This window comes from Taeniopygia guttata, chromosome 4, assembly GCF_048771995.1.
Source record: "Taeniopygia guttata chromosome 4, bTaeGut7.mat, whole genome shotgun sequence".
Lineage (NCBI taxonomy): Eukaryota > Metazoa > Chordata > Aves > Passeriformes > Estrildidae > Taeniopygia > Taeniopygia guttata.
Window position 1 is genome coordinate 65478891 of NC_133028.1, and position 17547 is coordinate 65496437.

General features: G+C 39.6%; 1 long non-coding RNA gene across 11 annotated transcripts in view; it reads right to left on the bottom strand.

Moving 5' to 3' along the window:
* The window catches only part of LOC115494806 (uncharacterized), a 237415-nt gene that overhangs the window by 79304 nt on the left and 140564 nt on the right, over positions 1-17547 (bottom strand). For 9 of the 11 annotated variants that reach the window (XR_012055791.1, XR_012055792.1, XR_012055797.1 and 6 more), the window contains one exon: positions 5794-5973. The exons of 1 other annotated variant lie outside the window; for it this stretch is intronic. This is a non-coding gene — a long non-coding RNA (uncharacterized lncRNA). Of the gene's footprint in view, positions 1-4807; positions 4932-5793; positions 5974-17547 lie in introns of all 11 variants that reach the window. One more of the 11 variants, XR_012055795.1, reaches the window with a different exon arrangement.

Consider the following 17547-nt stretch of genomic DNA (forward strand, 5'->3'; position numbering starts at 1 on the left):
AGTTGGAGTCACAATTAGAATCAGCAAGAAAGACCTGAACCCCCAAAAGTACACTGACAAGGAATATTTAGCAGACAAATAGTTTTGAGACAGATACTACAGTTTGCAGTCTGGGGAAAGAAATATTTTCTCAACTTATTTCATATTTAGCCTTTGAAATCACAGAAACACTTTTGCTATTTCTGGCATAAACATTTATGCTAGATTTTAACCAAAATAATCTGCCTAAATCTTACCTTACTTGCTTAAGGTAAGGTTGGGTTTTTCCTGCACACTGTAGAAAGCATGAGCAAACTGTGAGGTCATTTTATGGCATGTATCTCTGGGAGCACAACCAGAAGCACCAAATGCAAAACAAGCCTCTCAGGTGCACTTGTCCTGAGTGCTCTTTGGGGCTTGGCACTTAACAAAAAAGAACAGTTTTATAATGTCACTTGAGAATCTGGAGATGGAGCCGTTATTCCTGAGCTGATATGTGATGTTAGGCAACTTGGTTTTCATCTCAGTGTTTGTTTCTGCTTGAAAAAAACTTGGGATAGTTTTTATTTCCCTCTCTCAGTTTTAAAAGAAAAATGCCTAGGCATGTTATTATTCATTCATGGGTGCTGCTTCATTTGAATTTAGGCAGGATGTCCCTCTGCCTGTGGAGGTGATATTTTGTAGCATCCTTAGTCAGATGCCTGCAGTGTTTCATTGTGCATGTCGTCCCTCACTGGGATCCCATAATTTTCCTCTGGAATTTACTCCACTCCATCTCTTAAATTGACAGAAAATTGGACTGAGCTAGCCAACAGTGACAGACCTAATTGAAAGCACTTACATCTTTAGAGTACACCAATGATGCAAAGATTTACCTGTGGTTATGGGGGGGGAATGTGTGCAGGCTGTTTCACAAAGAAACACTGTGTATGCCCCTTCTCCTCAAGAGTCTGTCTTTTGTGCCTTCAGTACCTACAGGAGTGATCAGGAATGCACAGAGTTTGCATTCCTGCAGATACATTATCTGAAAGTGTGGCCCTTTGTTTGCTTTCCTCCTGTTTTGTTCTGTTAGTCCTTCACTGTAAGAGAGCCCTGTTTATACATTCCATTTTTCTTGGTCTTCTTGGCACCTTGCAGTCAAACACTGCTCCAGCTTGATCCCTTGCTTTACAATGCACTGGGAGTAGAGCCTATGTAAGAGCAGACAAAAGAGTGTTCTTGCCATCTGATGATTTCATTTCTAGCTCTCCAGCACCTTTTGTTATTTCAGGGTATTTTTTCCTGATGGGAACGGGCACATTCAGCTGTTGTTTTCATGCTGAAAGCCTGTGTGGAAGCACTTCCCTGGTTGGTTTTTTTTTTTTTTTTTCCAGACATGTCTTTCAGCATGTTTCCAAAGGCTTGGAATCAGCACATTGTGTTGTGACATGTGCATACTTGACATTGCTTTGTTCTCTGACTTCCTTTTGCTTGCAATCTTTAGGAAGTTATCTTACAAATAGAAAGGAATTTTGAGTCAGTGTTATTGCAGACCCAGCATATTGTCCTCTGCCATCTGCAAAGAAGAAAGCCTGGAGGAGCAGGAGGGAAGAAAGTCATTTTGATATTTTTAACTGCCTGAACCACGTAGGAGTCAGTTCACTGCATAGAGAGTGACTGCAGCTCTGACTTCTGCCAGAAAAAAAAAAAAAGCATTACACACCTCAAACACTTTTTTATTAAATGAATTAAAGGAAAAGCAAGGGCATTGTGGTAATCGTATGCAATTTGATACATCCTTTTTCTGTGTTTCGCTCTTGATTAATGATTCTCTTACCATACAGCAAAAGTGACAAGGTCTCTTTTTCCTGAGAAGCTTACAAAGAATTCTTTTTTAAATTTATTTTTCAAATGTGCACCTTTATGTAAAAGAGCTCTGTTCATTTCTATTGTAAATGAAGCCAGTAAAAACAAAAAAACAAGTTTTGTATGATCTCAGCGGTAAATGCATTCCTATTTAGCTGACCATAAAGCACAGATTTTTCAAAATTTTATGGTGCTGTCCATTTCTTTCTTGTATTTTAGACCATCAGCTTCCTACAGCACAGACAAGAAGCCAATTGGTTTTGAACTGCTTCCCTGTACAGGCAACACGGCTCAAGAAAGGGGAAAATGGCAGCTCATTTCAGGCAGGAGGGGAAACCTTGAGAGCTGTCTCAGAAAAGCTTCCACATGGAAAGCCTTGCTTTCCCACAGCCCAATCAGGCACCACCTGGCAATACTGAAAACACCGTTAAAAGTGTAAACACACTGAAATGCTTACCACCATGCCAGAAAAAAAGAGTTGGAGTGGCAATAAGAGACTGTGCCAGGAAGAAAGCCATACCCGTGTTGATGCAACACGGAGACCTTCTCCACTGGAATGGTATCTGCAGTCAGCTCCTGACTTCTGGACAGGAGTGAGGGACATACCATGCAGTCACACAAGACCTCTTGGCATGTCACCATGGCATTAGGCATGTGTACTACACCTCTCTGAGTATCAGCCTACTCTGGGTATAAACACTCAGGTTTTAACTTTTTTTGCATTATTTCATAATAGATGTATGATTAATAACAGCACTGTACAGGCAAGCGTTTGTCCATTATGAGAGAGGTGGAGAAAGCATCTCCATAAGTAATATTCTGAGTAGCTTTTTCTTTACGTGCAATTGAACACACATTGTAATGTTTGGAACAAAGATTTTGGTGTCAGGAGGCCTCATCTTCCTACTGAAATGGAGAGATTTTTTTCCCTTGGAGTCAATAAAAGTGTAATAAAACATGTGCCTCAGGCTTCAAGACCCAACCTGACGAAACAGAGCTTTTCACAGACACACAGAGGATCTCCAAGCATCTGCAAGGAGTTTCTGCTTTTCACTGTGATGACTTCTCTCCACCAAATCCCCTAAAAGACACCACTTGAGTGCATCCACACAGTGGAGGGTATATAGAGTGACACCCAAATAAACAGCAGCTGGACTAATTTCCCAGCTGGATTCTGCAGGGAAGCGTGGGTGCAGGGCTCTGCTCGAGCTGTGAGAGCAGCCCCACAATTTCCAGCCAGCACCGCACAGACAATGCAGGATTTCCCAGAGACGGATCGGATGTCGGAGCACCACAGTCCCTGGCTCTGGATAGACAGGCTGGGCCCATCACAGGAAGTCCAGAATATTGAGCAATTATTCAACCACCGAGCAAGACAGGGCTATTTAGATCCCACATGGTAAAATGTTGCTTAATTTTTTTCGTTAGGAGCTCTCCCTCTGAAATCTGTTTCAGATCACTGCATAGCAGGGAGAGCGTATGTCAAAGTCTGTGCAAGACCGAGAGCTCGCAGCATAACAATGAATAAAATGTAAAATATATATTTGCCAAAAATACAGGAATCATAATTCATACAGCTATAACAGAAGGAAAGAAAATCATGCTGGAAATTCTAACATAAGAAAATTAACAAGAAGGAAATAGCTAATCCTTGGGGAGGGGAAAAAGACTTTTTTTAATGTTAGAAGTTTAGGATTTCCCTTGTTTATGGCAAAAAATTCCCCCCAATTCAGTTTACTAACTCCACAATCTAAGTATTAAAGTGTATGGGACATAAAACCAACAAGAGCAAAGAGAAAATTATTCTCCCCTTACAAATTTGTTTTCAGTCATTCAGTAAGTGCTTTCTATTGCTACCATATAAATGGCATTGTGGGTGCTCACTTATGACACCCACAAAAATTGGAAGATTGTATAATGTCCTGTCCTACATGGGGCACATCAGATGATTCCTTACATATGAAATAATTCCTTCTGTAATATATTTTCCACACATAGACATCCAGTTTAATATGCTAGTATAGTAAACAACTATATATGTGCACAGATAGATTCAGGATATTCTTCTAAAAGCTGCTTGTTTCTTTTTTTTTTTAACAGAACACCTCAGAGTAATCTATCATTTTTTGGCACCACTGCCATTTATTAGTGTTATCTAAGTTGTACTACTTTCCTTGTCACATCATAAGTTAACCTTCCCTAATCACCACCCTGGACATTTACCAGGCCCTCCCTGGGGAGGTGTTTAACCAGAGCCATGATTTTCCTGTTATTATGTACTCCAGGGTTCTGAAATCTCACGTGGATTTTACTCAGAGACTGAGAATAAATCTGTAGGAGTCTGATGCTAGGAATTTAACACACTAAACAGATATATGCCTACTTTAAAAGAACTCCATAGCTGGTGGCATGGCAAGATCCTCAAAGAATCCCACTTTTTGCTGCACATGCTGCTTTTATGGGAGCTTAATGGAAATGGTTTAAAGTCCTCCTCCTCTCTCAGACACCCAGCAGTTTTCCTTCCCTGGACACCCATGGGAAGCAACAAAATGGCAACAATCCAGGGAAAAGGTAAACTCCTTCTGAAAGCACTGAAAGGAAGCACTTAAGCTACAGACATATTACTCATGAAAGACCATTAGCTCAATCTAGGGTCTCAAACAAGACCTTGAAGTCCAAATGAACTGGTCAAAAAAGCCAACCAAACAAAACTCACAGTAATTCCTGGTTTTCACTAGCAAGGATATAGACCAAGCAGAGAGCTAACAATTCAACATCTATTCTCTTGAGGAGTATTTTTCAGCCTTAGAAGGGAAAGTTGTTGCCAATACATCCAAACCCAAAAATTTCTTAGGCTAGGAGAGGAATCCAACGAGAGACCAGCTGTGCTGAGTTAAGGTACTCCACTTAAAACATCCCATCAATCACAGAGCAGGAGAGTGCTGATGTTATTTGTATGAAATGTAAGAGTGCTATTACTCACCTGCAATTAAAAAGAATAGTTTGATTTGGTTTCTTGCCGAGAGAATTATGTGAATATTTTCCCTTTTGCCAGGTTATGAATTTTACCATCTTCCATAATCTGCAGGTAGCATTCCAGGTTCTGACTAAATTGTGAATGATACAAGTCAGATCATTTTGGAGGGGAAATCATTCTTTTTCTGAAACCTAAACTATAAACCTTTGTTTCTTTTCATCCACATTCTCTGCAAGGGGCTGGCTTACAATGTCATGAAAGTACTATTTTAATTGGTACACTTTTTTGGCACAGTTTGAGAAGAGTCCAAGATCTGCATGGAGACTTGATTATTCCACCCTCTCTGGATTTGGACCCTCAAGGCATGGATTAAGATGAGACATTAATGGGGCAGCATGCAAAAGCTTGTATTACTGAAATAGATCTCCTTCGTAGATAAAAAGAAATAGGAACTTTCCAACTTGCAATTCTAAGCAAGAACAAAGCTACAGATGGGGAGAAGAGTCAGACAAGGATCTGGGCAAAGAAATGCATTGAAAGCATGGGAGCCATCTAGAGGGGACTTTGTCTGGGTTGCATCTTCCAGTGTTAGGAACCAGGAGCTCACAAAACTCTAAGCGCAGCTTTATACCATGTCTGGCAAAGGGAATCATTTTACGTGCATTAAATGCATGAATGCAATTTAAAAAACAAACAAAAAAAAAAGACAAGCAAAGGCAGGTAAAGAGAGTTATTCTAAAGAGAGAAACTCTTTGGGTAAATGCCCTTGGTTCTTTTTTATTTTCCCCCAGGTTCAAATCTACCATTTTCTCCATATTCTTTTTAGCTGACATGGAGCTTCTTCATACCAAATTGCCTCAATATTCATCAGAGTAAGAACACATAAAAACTTTGAAGTATTAAAAAAAAGTTTTCTTGCTCCCAGAGACATTTGCCTGAGGACTTCTCTCCCAAAAAGTAAAATTAATTTTAAAAAAATTTTGAATACTCACATTATAGAAAACAATTCACTAGAGGAGTATCCATTCAGCCGTCTTAAAGCTATTTTTTGATTCAGGTCATGAGAATCATAAAGTGAGTTAACCAGGTCTGGGTATAAGCTACAGCTCTATCTTGATGCTGTATTAGACAGGTACCCAAGCATCCATATGTCCATCCCTTCACTTTGGTTCCTGAAAGAAAGAAAATAAAGTTTGTGAGACTGAAGGGTCCCTATTTGCACTCTGATGCTTCAGGAGATGCCACACAGCATTTATCTAACACAAGCAAACAGAGCCAAGAAACATAACATTTGAGTTACAAAAACCAGCCTTTTTAGTATCCAGTGGAGGAAAAGTAACCACTCACTCTTCCCCGAGTATTCCCACTCCTAATTACAAGAAACCATCTAAATGCTCCACCCAGAGGGTTGATATTGCAAAGCAACAGCTAAACGTGGCCTTACAAAACACAAGTATTTTGTCACATAAGTCTTTCCCTGGCAGTTCCCTTCCACGTGGCTTTTTCCTACTTCTCAAACTTCTTGAGGATGTTTGAGGGCTTAGATAACACATAGTAACCTGTCTTCTTGTAGTGGAGAGACAGAAAGATTTGAAACCGTCTTATCTCGGGGTCATATCCTGCCATTGATTTTTTTTAGCACTCCCTATTGATTCCAGCAGTGAGTTCCACATACGGATCAATACCAGGATATAGCCTTTATTTATTAGTACACTTCTGGTCCTTCCACTCTACCCTAATGCCTCAAAACACGTGGAATTAATTACAGCATTCCACATTGTATTTGCTTTGTTGTCTTTAGAGGAGTTAAGCCTTCATTTGGTCAACAGAATAATTCGAAAGGATTGTTTTGTGACTTCTGCCATTGATCCAAAAATAGATCCTGTGACACATTCTTTAGGGGCAGGGATGAAGGAGAGAAGCAGAGATATGTGGATAAGCAAGTCCTTTGGCTTTACCAGCACTTCCCACTTGCAGCAGCACTAAATTCCCAGCAGAAGTTTCTTGAAAATGAAAAATTCTCTGCACTGAATCAGTGGTCTGTTTGTCCCGACCTAGCCTGATCTTACAGACATCATGTACTAAAGAAATATATGTTGGGCACTTGGCTGAAAGTTCCCCTACTACTCATTTCTGAACTTCATCAACATCTTTTGCTTATCAGGTCAGGCATACAGGAACTGGAATTTTCAAGGAGTTCATCAAATATGCATTTTTTACTTCCTGGGACTTGGAAGAGCAGCAAGCTGAAACCAACCTGGAAAAATTACTATATATTCTCCAACTGCCAAGAGCAAGACTAATTTCAGCAGTTTTTCAGTAGTTCTGACTCAGGGCCTTGGCCCCATGCTGCAACTGGGCCCTATAGCTTTAGCAGCCCGGCTTAGGTCTGATACAGATTTCAAACTGCACAGAAACTGAAAGGTGAAGTGTCTTTAAGCAAAGTGCCTTTCATTTCTCCCTCGTATCACAGAATTCCTTCACAGATGCAGGCATGGGTTAAAACTGGCCATGGGACTAAACTGAATGTTCTGTCTCCTGAGAAATCAGATCTTCTACTCAAAGTTGTAACATTTAATGGCCAAAATGCAACAATATATTTAAAAGCAGAGTAAATAAAACACTTCCTTCCTAGGTGCTATGCCTACATTACCTTTCTGCACTCTGCAAAATAGCACCAAGGTAACCTTATGCATTCAGAAGACTTTTTCTTTAAAAACAGAAAAGCAAATAATCTTGTCAGTGTTTCTAGAATTACACTAGAGGCAGAGCAGAAGATGAACAGTCCCAAATTTTTCATCTATTACCCAACCAGTGAATCCTTGTATTAGGATGCAATAAACCAATAGCTACTTTTACAAGTACTGCCTGCACCTGGGTACATTTGATTTAACCAAAGTGGGCAAAGGAACAAATGAGCAAGGAAAAGAAAGTGCAGAGGGAAAACAGAGCTTCAGCATTTGTTCAACTGCCTTGGAGCCTTAGGAAAACATCAGTGCTCTGTTGACTTTACTTCTCTTGTTCTCCTTTACATCACTGGAGGGTCTGGCCTGTGCTTTAAGAAAATACTGCTCCTTTTCAATTGTTAAATAGTGACAAAGTCCAGGTGACCCTAACACAGAGCCTGAGTGGTTTATGTCAAGCCTGGAGACAGTGACTCATGGAGTCACAGATGATCGGTTGATAAATGCCACCGGTATCAGAAACTTGGCCATTAACATGAGTGATGTGAGAACCAAGAGGTTAAGTAAAAGCTACTTCCATAATGAGGGTGTGATACAGAAAAGCAACCATTTCACCCAAGCTTGGATTTTTGGTTTTGTTTCTCTCTTCCCCTTAAGGTGGATTTTACTTTGTAACTTTTGCTTGCTTTCCAAGTTCTTTTTTTAATGTAAAGTTTTAATTTTTCATGAGTGGGAAAAGGCTACAAAAATGTTAGAAAGAGGTTCAGATGAACCACCAGGAGGTCCACTAGGATTTTTTTTTCTCCAAGATTCTGCTGCAACAATGCAATGTGTTTGCCACAAACTGCTGGGTTTTGGAATTGCCTTTGCTTCAAAGTGACTCAGGAGCTGTTTTTAATGTGTTTCTAGGAAAGAGTAAACTGTATTATTACATGCATTACAAGCAGTAAGTTCCCTTATCTACAGTCAAACATAAGACCAAGGACTTTGCTGATGCAGAGCCCTCATGAAATCTTCCAAAGTTTTATTGCTTAAATGTATAAGCAGGCAGCACCTTAGACAACTGCTCTGAGCAGTCTTCTTAGCTGCAATTTAAGAATTCAAAATGTCATTCAAGTCATTGTGTTCCACTTTTTATAATCTTCAGTGATTTAATGCAAGAAACCCTACAATTTAGAAAAACTGTGGGAAGCTTTGGCTGCCAACGTGCAAAATCCCATTAATTATCAAAGTAGAAGCTAGTATTTCATAGTGGGGATAACTAATTCTGAAGCATTTGTATGTAAAGTATGTAAGCTGTATTTTTAGTGCACCAAGCATTTACAGTCATATTTCTTCTCTTCATCATCTTATTTCAATAAGAAAGAAGAAAAAGCAGTTTAGGCCGCTAAAATTACAGATGGATTTATGAAAATGCAGTCCACTCATCAGAGGATTTAAATAAATGTAGGGAAAGAGGTAAGAAGTCTTCCTGGCTTGTGGAGGCTTTAAGCATAACAGAGAATGCCCTCTCAAGGCTGAGTATTTAATGTATTTCAATCTAGTAAACATATTCCATTCTCTCTCAAGAGGAGAGGCTAAAGTACAATTGATCACATATTCATCAACAGTAATATGAATTAATTATGAATTAATAATTAGTAATATGAATTACTAATATGAACTAATTCATATTAGTAATATTAATTAAAAATACTGAATTAATATGATTACCAGAAATCCATTTTGCAGTAATAAATATTTTTCTGTTATATTTCAGTTTGAAATTAAGTTATTATTTACCTACAAATACAGGGAAGAGGAGTTTCCTTTTCTCTTTCCATGTTCAAAATTATTTTAATTATTCATATAGTGGGAAACACAAAAGAAGTCAAAATCAGAATGAAACATCACACATGATACTTTCTCCACCTCTTCAACAAAAACTTCTTCTGGTGGAATTCCTAGTCAGTTCAGGATTTTGGAAATCTTGCTTCTCTCTGGTGTGTGAATAAACATGGAAAGCTTTAAATATCTGCTAGAGATCATCTTAAATTTGCTTAGAGATCATTTTATTTTGTGATACTGGTCTTAACACTTGAACACAGATTTATTAATCCATCTTTTCCCATCAGAAGCCAGACTGGAACCCAGGAGTTCCCGACAACACACATCAGGATTCTGGCAAGATATGATTTCCCCTACATGATTCTCCCTTTCACCTCTTCCATGCCAGCTTTGCTCTACTATCAAAACTGCTGAAAGATGAAAATTATCAACCTCATGATGCTCCAAACTTGACTGAACCAGCCCTGAACAACCTTGGTCTAGCTGAACCAAGTTTGAGCAGGGAGATTCTCATGGCATAATTAAAGGAATTATATATTGTTCTTGACCTTCTGAACCAGGTAGAAGCAAAATTTTTGTCTCAAGATGTAAAACTGAAAATTCAAATAGATTTTACATTAAAAAAAATAAGAATTGCTGAGAATGAAAACTACTTTTTGCCTCATATTAGGCCATTATAAGGTGAAAGTGCTGACATTTTTTTTCTTTTTTTATAGTACTGATATTCATATCAGCCAAAGCTTCCAGACCTGAAAACAAAGTCTTGAATTTCTATCTTGCATTTTTTTGAACTTTCTGGGCGTGGAAATTTGGGTAACATGTTGAACTCAGAAATGATTTGACATTATTAATTTGAAATGAAGAAGTGATATTTGGCTAGAAGCAAGTGGAGGCCCATTCTGTGGCTTGGGAATTCAACATCTGGTTGCAGAAAACAGCCAATAAGCAAATCTTGCAACATTTGTGAGCAAGATGCAAGATTGTAAGACGATTACACCCTGGAATCTGTAGCGTGCAATCCATCCATTTTGGATCATCTAACAACACAGCACTCCTGAAAAGCAGGCAGCACGTATTGCAGTGGTTAATAAAAATTTAAATGGCTTGGCACACTCACAGGAAATCACAATTGTCTCCTTTGTGTCACATAAGAAAAGCAGAGCAGCAAAGGAGAGGCTCCTTATGAAGACCAGAGCAAAGGAAAGAATTTGAAAAAAGGAGATGTTGGATCTGTTAGAGTGGCAGACTGGAGATTATTTTGAAGTGATGGAGTTATTATAGCTGTATGAAATCCTCCTTCTTTACAAGGAAACAAAATTAGAAGGAAGAAACCAACAAACACAAAAGTGCACACTGTCATTAGTGCTGACTCTTCGGCTCCTAATAAATGACCCGAGCTGTCTGCAGCACCAGAGCACTCACCAGTTTGAAAGTCCTGAAATTTTTCCAGAGGCTGTTTTGTTTATTTCTGTTGTAGCCAAATCCACTTAACAGGGCACTGTGATAAACACCCCTTTCCCTTGAGTTGTCCTGATAGTCAAGAGACTGAGTGCCAGGTGCTCACAAAATGTGGTAAATAATTGTCTGTCTCACCCACTTTAGAAGCAGAGCTGCCATTCTGTGCAAGCCTGCTGTGTTTTCCTGATGTACCTGCTGGCTGCTGCTCTTACTTTGTTTTCTTTTGTCAGGCATTAAGTACAATCTGTGGGTTAATAAAATTTTAAGCATTTTCTACGATGTTCAGTCAGGCAGAAATGACTCAAAGCCCCAGAACAGTGTCTTCAGGAGGACCACAAGGGCTTGAAGTTTTAAAGGTTGGATCTTAACAGGACCATCACTCTAGAGTTAAGATTAGATATGGGTTTAAAGTCAGAATATGCCAGGGTAGACCAGTCAACCTGAATAATAACAGGCATGACATAAGCTGTGGTTTCTGACTTGGATACATGGCAGTGTTTATAATTTTTTTCCTCTCTTGGAGTGAGAGAGATATGGTGGAAAACATACTCAGTGTTGTGGGATTTGTGGATAATAAAAACAATCTGTTTATATGCGTTTACTGGGATTTGTCATAGAGCAAAAGGTGAAAAAACCATATCCAGAAAGAGTCTCAGAGACAGCTTAAAGTTCATGGCTGATGTTGAAGTTCATGTTCCTCTATAGAACAGATGTGTGATCTACTCTGTGAGTTCGTGGTGTTCCTGGACTAAACTGAAATGTTAGGTTTTTGCTGAGGGAATGAGGGGCTGCTCTGCTGAGGCACTGTCATGTCTGTGGAGAGCAGCACTGACAGGCTCCTGCTCTGGGTTAGGCTCTGCACAGCACCAGATTTCTCTCACCCTGGACCAGATACTCAGCCCCTGGCCTTGATGGAGGACTGGTGCTTGCCTGTGATGGCTGCCTAGATGTTTTTCTTTCTTTTCAACACAGCAAGGTATGTGAGAGCTCCTGCAACAGAGGTTGTTTATAACACAGTGCACATCCCTTCTCAATCAACACAAAGATTGCTGTGGGAAGGCAAAGCTTATTTAATCCAAATACTCTTTCTGAAGAAACAGTTGAATAAAATCAATAAATAATTGACCTAAAGCTTCCATGAAGTTCAAACACTATCAGAAACCTGGGTTTGAAATTGTTGATTTGTCAGTGTCCTTAGATTTTTTTTTTCCTAATCCATCTCATAAATTTAAATATGAGCTTCCAGCCCAAATGAGGACTCACATGTTGCAAACATTCAGTTTGACAGGAAATGTGTATTACAAAACCTCCTGTCTCTCAGTAAGCAGATAACGACCCAGTCAGAGAAAATACTGGCAGCGACTTTCAAAGGACTATCAAAGACACTTAGGTTATGTCTAAGTGACCTCAATAATTCAGAGGACTCTGTGACCTCAGAGAGACTTTGAAAAACACTTTTGCAAGCTGGAATGAGAGTTTCTGTGCATGTCTCCAGAACAAGCATCTACACTGAAAGAAATTAGTGAACCCAGCACTGTGGGCATGCCAGGCTTTTTTCAAGAGCCCCATGCCATGGTGGGGACTTGATGGGTAGGGACACAGCTGGCAGTAGCAGTCCTTTACCATGAGCAGTGGTGTAACCAGGGCTGGACAGAAGCAGACCAGGACATCAGACAGATTGATGGTGGCCTTTTGCTGAGACAGCCTCCCATCCCAGTCCAACGTGGTCACCCACCTGGATGGGAACTTGACTCCAAGAAATCTGGGATTTCCACATATCCAACTCCCACACCCACCCACAGAGGTGGCTGTCTCCTGGGAGTAAACCCCCATAGCTCTCTGCTACCAGGGGCATCATCTAGATCCTCATCCTCATGGAAGGGCTCCTGACCTGGGCTCTCCCTACACCACAGCTCTTGTCCCCCAGGGAAGTGGACATCACTAATTTTTATCACCTGGATAATGCTAACTCATAGGGCAGAGAATGGAGTAACTGCTTTCACTTTCTTGTATGTTAAGTGGAGCTACTGTAGTTGTGAGTTATTGATCAACCTCTACAGTCAACTCTATATTTTCCCTTGAAGCCATTTAGCCCAAAGTGAGCTCTTGCTTTTTCAAAAGGCGTGAGATGGCTGCCCACCAAAAACAATAGTCAGCAATGGGAAAAGAATGGATGTCCCCTTTTGGTTAGAGATGAACCTCACTTTAAGTGGGGAAAAAAAAAAAAGAAAAAAAAAAAAAAGACAGCCACAGTTTAATAGTTTTAGTACCATAATAAACTAAAGTTATATTGCAGTGCTGTCTGCAGTGCCTGGCAAAAGCAAGCAACCCATCCACCAGGGTAGACCCCTGTCTCCATATAAATGCTTACTAAAAAGTTAAATGACCTTAGAGGAAGGATTTTACTGTCCTCCTGCTAAAGGAGCTTTATGAGCCATTTGTTCAGCTCAACCCTGTGTCTTGTCAAGAGCACTGGCTGTATACTGCACTTGTCAGCATTTGTTCTCACGTCCTATTCACTTGTATATTTTTATACATTGACAGCTTCTATCATCAAATTTAATGACCTCTTTTAGACAAAGAAGTAACTGACTACTGAGATCTTCCTTTATTTGCAGTATTCCTAACAAACCAATTCCTCAGGAAGCCCTTAGACAATTAAAAAGCATGTTCATTTTGTGTAGAACAGATATGATGCAGAAACCATCTACATGGCACTAGGTCAGGTGCATAAGGATAAGACACAGGGACTACTCACTCTTTTAAAAATAATAAGTATTTTTATCTTAGACCCTTTCACATCTGCCTTCAATGAAAATTTGTATTCTGCAAAATATTTCATACTGAACAAATTCCTCTATGAGCCTGAATCTCACTTTATGCTTCATCAGTTCCTTTGAAACATTTTCTTCCATTTCATCCACAAAGAAATCATCTGAGGTTTGGTGAGACTTCTTTCCAACTTAATAGCAAACATTTCCAATATTCCCTGCCTTCTTGTTATTGTTTTCCTCTTGAAATTCGCACAGGGCAATGCAGACCCTGGGAATATCAATGTATTTACATCAGGACAAAGTCACTTTTGGAAATGTAAGTCTCAGGAGTCAACAACACCCCACAAAATAAATTTACTGAGTGTAGATTGCATTTATTAAGATTACTGGATCTGATGGGGAAGATGCAGTTCCCACCACTAGAAGGGAATCCAGCACCTGAAGAAACTCTTATACCAGATGTAATTAAGCCAAATGCACTCAAAGAATTGACTCTGTATTTTGGAACCATTAAAAGCAGAACAATCTGTGGTCCTTTATTAATGTATTCCCATTAACACATTACACAAATGAGTAGCACTGAAGAGTCACAGATTGTGATAGATCTCTGAGAAACCTCTTTACATACTTAGATGTATGGGCCATTTCCTCAAATGTGGATATCTAAGGAGAATTTCCCAAGGGAAATTCATACAGGTCTACTTGTTTTCAACAAAATCTTTCCTCTGTAGGGCGGGGAGCAGATAAAATGCTTGCAGAGACTGTTTTGCAAAAAACCATTTCTGCTGCCTGTGCCAGTTCCCAGCCAGTGGAACACATCTTGGAACAGGTCTCTACTAGACACAGGGTGGAACAAAGTTTGGCAAAACAAAGACGTGGTTCCAGAAACAAAGAGCGTCCTGTGAATGACTGATCCACTACAAAAGAAAAGGAAATCGAAGGGGAGGCAGCTTCTTCAAGCTGCGTTGTAATGCTAATTCACGAGATTAACTCACCAAAAGAGGTAGGGAGTCTGCTCCGTGGTGCAGCTACTGTACAGTAGAGAATTTAATATACATTTAAAATACAGCAGCTTTACAGATTGGTGTGCAATGCTTATATCCTTATATCACCAAAAAACACATTGAAAAACCCTATTATGCCAGAAGTCAGCTTAATACCAACTATAGATCATATATTTTGGCTGATCACGTTATACCAGCTGAGATGGACACAAGTCTGGTCTGAAGCAGGTTATTTTTACCATTTATACAGGCAGTGATTCAGATCTCAATTATCTCACCTGCATTACATGTCCATGGAAACAAAGCCAAGGGCCAAACCCCTCCAGGGTACCTGCAAACAGCTGGTTCTCAGGAAAGCAGAACGACCTGCACCTAATCTGACAATCATCCTTCCCCCCTGGGCTTTAAACAACACTGAGAAGAAGGAGCCAGGACGTGATAATGATTTGCTTCCACAGCCTGATGTTGCCATGTGAAGCACACAGGCAAAATAGGCCACAATCTCTTTCAGCAAAGAAGGAAACATTTATTGTTAGTTAATAAACCACCCTGACTTTATTCCTTTCTGCTTAACCCATACAGACTAGCTGAGCTCCCTAAACAGCTCCTGCAAGTTTCAAGAAAATAAAACCATACTGCTTTGTCTTTTAAAATGCCTGAGACCTGAATTCACCCCAAGTTCTTACAAAGTAATACAGAAGCCTGAAGACTGGCCTGGGTAATAGGTGATCAACATGTGTTTCCTAAACCTCATGACTATTAAGCACAATGTATGAGAATCTTTTCAATTTTCTGGTTGGGTCTGATTTTATGTGGTTTGTTTGAGAATTGTATGGGGCTTGTTTTCACTGGGGCTCTGCAGATATTTTTACTAGAAAACTTCTGGCCACACAATTGTCACCAGGTCACCATGAAATGTCATCAGACACCTGCTCATAGAGTGTGCAGTTATTCCATCTGTGCCTCTCCTCCTGTACACAGCTCCTTCATACCATGCCAGTGCATTACATAAGCTCCCCAGGTCTCCAAGTACTTGAGCCTGTTTGACCTAAATAAATAACCAATTCTGCCACCTCTAAGCAAACCACAACATTTTTCCATGCACCTCTTCTCACAGCATAGTACTCCATTCAGTGAGGGTGGCAGAACCCAGCCTGAGAAGGCTCAGCTATGCAGAAATTGTGTTTGGTGGTTGGATTGAGAATTTCAGCAGTGGTATTTGTCCACCTCACTAATATCTCGAAGCCCTAATTTAAACTCCATAAAACAAGCCAAGCTTCATGGAGCAGCAAAGTGCTCTTTACTGGCTTCTATAACAAAACAGATTCATGATTAATTATATCAAGTATAATCAAAATCCTACGCACTATTAATTTAAGATAGGAAATACAGCAGTAAAATAAGATAATATCTGCTACTGTAATTTCTTTCCCTGAGGACTTTGCTACTGTGGGCCCAAAGAAATAAATGACAGGCAAGGCAGTTACACCTCTTTTATTTTGCTACCTAGCATTCACTGTGCAAATGTATAGCTTTTTCCTTATCCCTGCTAATACTGATTTTTTTTCGCCAGAAATGTTAACAAGATTTTCTCTTTAGTAGGTACAGTCTGCTGCATGTGTGGTGGTATTGGTATGGTACAGAAAGCACAGTTAAGAAAGTTCACAGATTAACCTACTCTGATCCCATACCTCCCATCAAAAAGCCTTCCTTTCCTCTGTGAGCTCATGTGCCTGTAAGAACATTCTGGATTTGCTACATGACTTTTTTCCAGTCTTATTTTTGCCGCTGCTTCACCAAAAATACTTGTTACTGCGACATTTTTTTTCAATAGAAAGTACTTAGGCTATCATGTGAAATAGTCTAAGGGCTTCCTTGTGAAAAGTATCACTAAAATTCTGGAGAAATCATAATCCTATTAAGATCAATAGTATCTTTACCATGCACTTCAACACTGCCAGAACTAAGACACCTTTTGGTTCACAATGATGAGATGTTGTTTGGATGATAAGTATTCATAAGGATGAATAAGGATGATATTCCTTATAGGAGGTTTGGGTAAGCAGCCAATCAAAATTATTTGTCAGTCCAGCCTCAGTCATGGCTTTTCCCTAATTTGCATAAAACAACTCAAGATTTGAGTTTCTGTGGGAAAAATAAATCAGGTAAGTTTAGCTTAGTTTCTGGTTTCACTGAAAAAGTTACACAGAACTTTGGTATGTCACTGTTTGCTTAAAAAACATTCTTTCTGAATTCCTCCACACTTTTTTTTTATTCCTCTGAAGAGTTTTAGGTCATTCTTGCTGGAGGACAAGTGGATTTCATCAAGCTGTAGAACTACTTTGATGGTCTGGAGTGTATTTTACTGGGTCATGGATTTGCTGCCTTTAACATTTGCTTAAGAGCATGTCATCACATCTCAAACGAAACCAGTTCTGTCATTTGAGTGCTTTTATCAGGCTTTGCTGTCCTGGTATGCGATGAACCACAAAACTTGTTACGTACCCCTTTAAATTATTATTTTACTAGGACAAATGAATGAAGTCAAATTTGTATTTGGGGCTGTTCTGCTGGTGTTTTTGGCTGGTAAAACTATGAAGTTTTAGTCTGTGGTGGCTGGTGGGTAGAGCTTGCTTGTCAGTTTTCTTTTGCCTTATGTGTGTTTGAGTGTGTGGTTTGGTGTTTGTGTAGTAGGGTTTTTTTTAAAGTTTGCATGTTTGGCTTTTGCACAGTGAGCCGTTGGATCTTTATTCAATCTGGCTTCTGCCATCACAAGTAGGTGTCAGACCCACGGCAGCATGGGTGAGGTAAAGATGGCAAATAAATAAGTGGCAAATAAAAAAGGAGAGTCTTAAGCTTCCTGCAGTATCCACCCAACTGAGAGTCTTTAGATTATCTCCAAAACTCCTAAGAGTCTCTAAAAACTCAGATATCATCTAAGCAGACCACTATGCTGCTCCATTCCAAAGCTGCTTGTAATTTTCAATGTATCTTCAAGT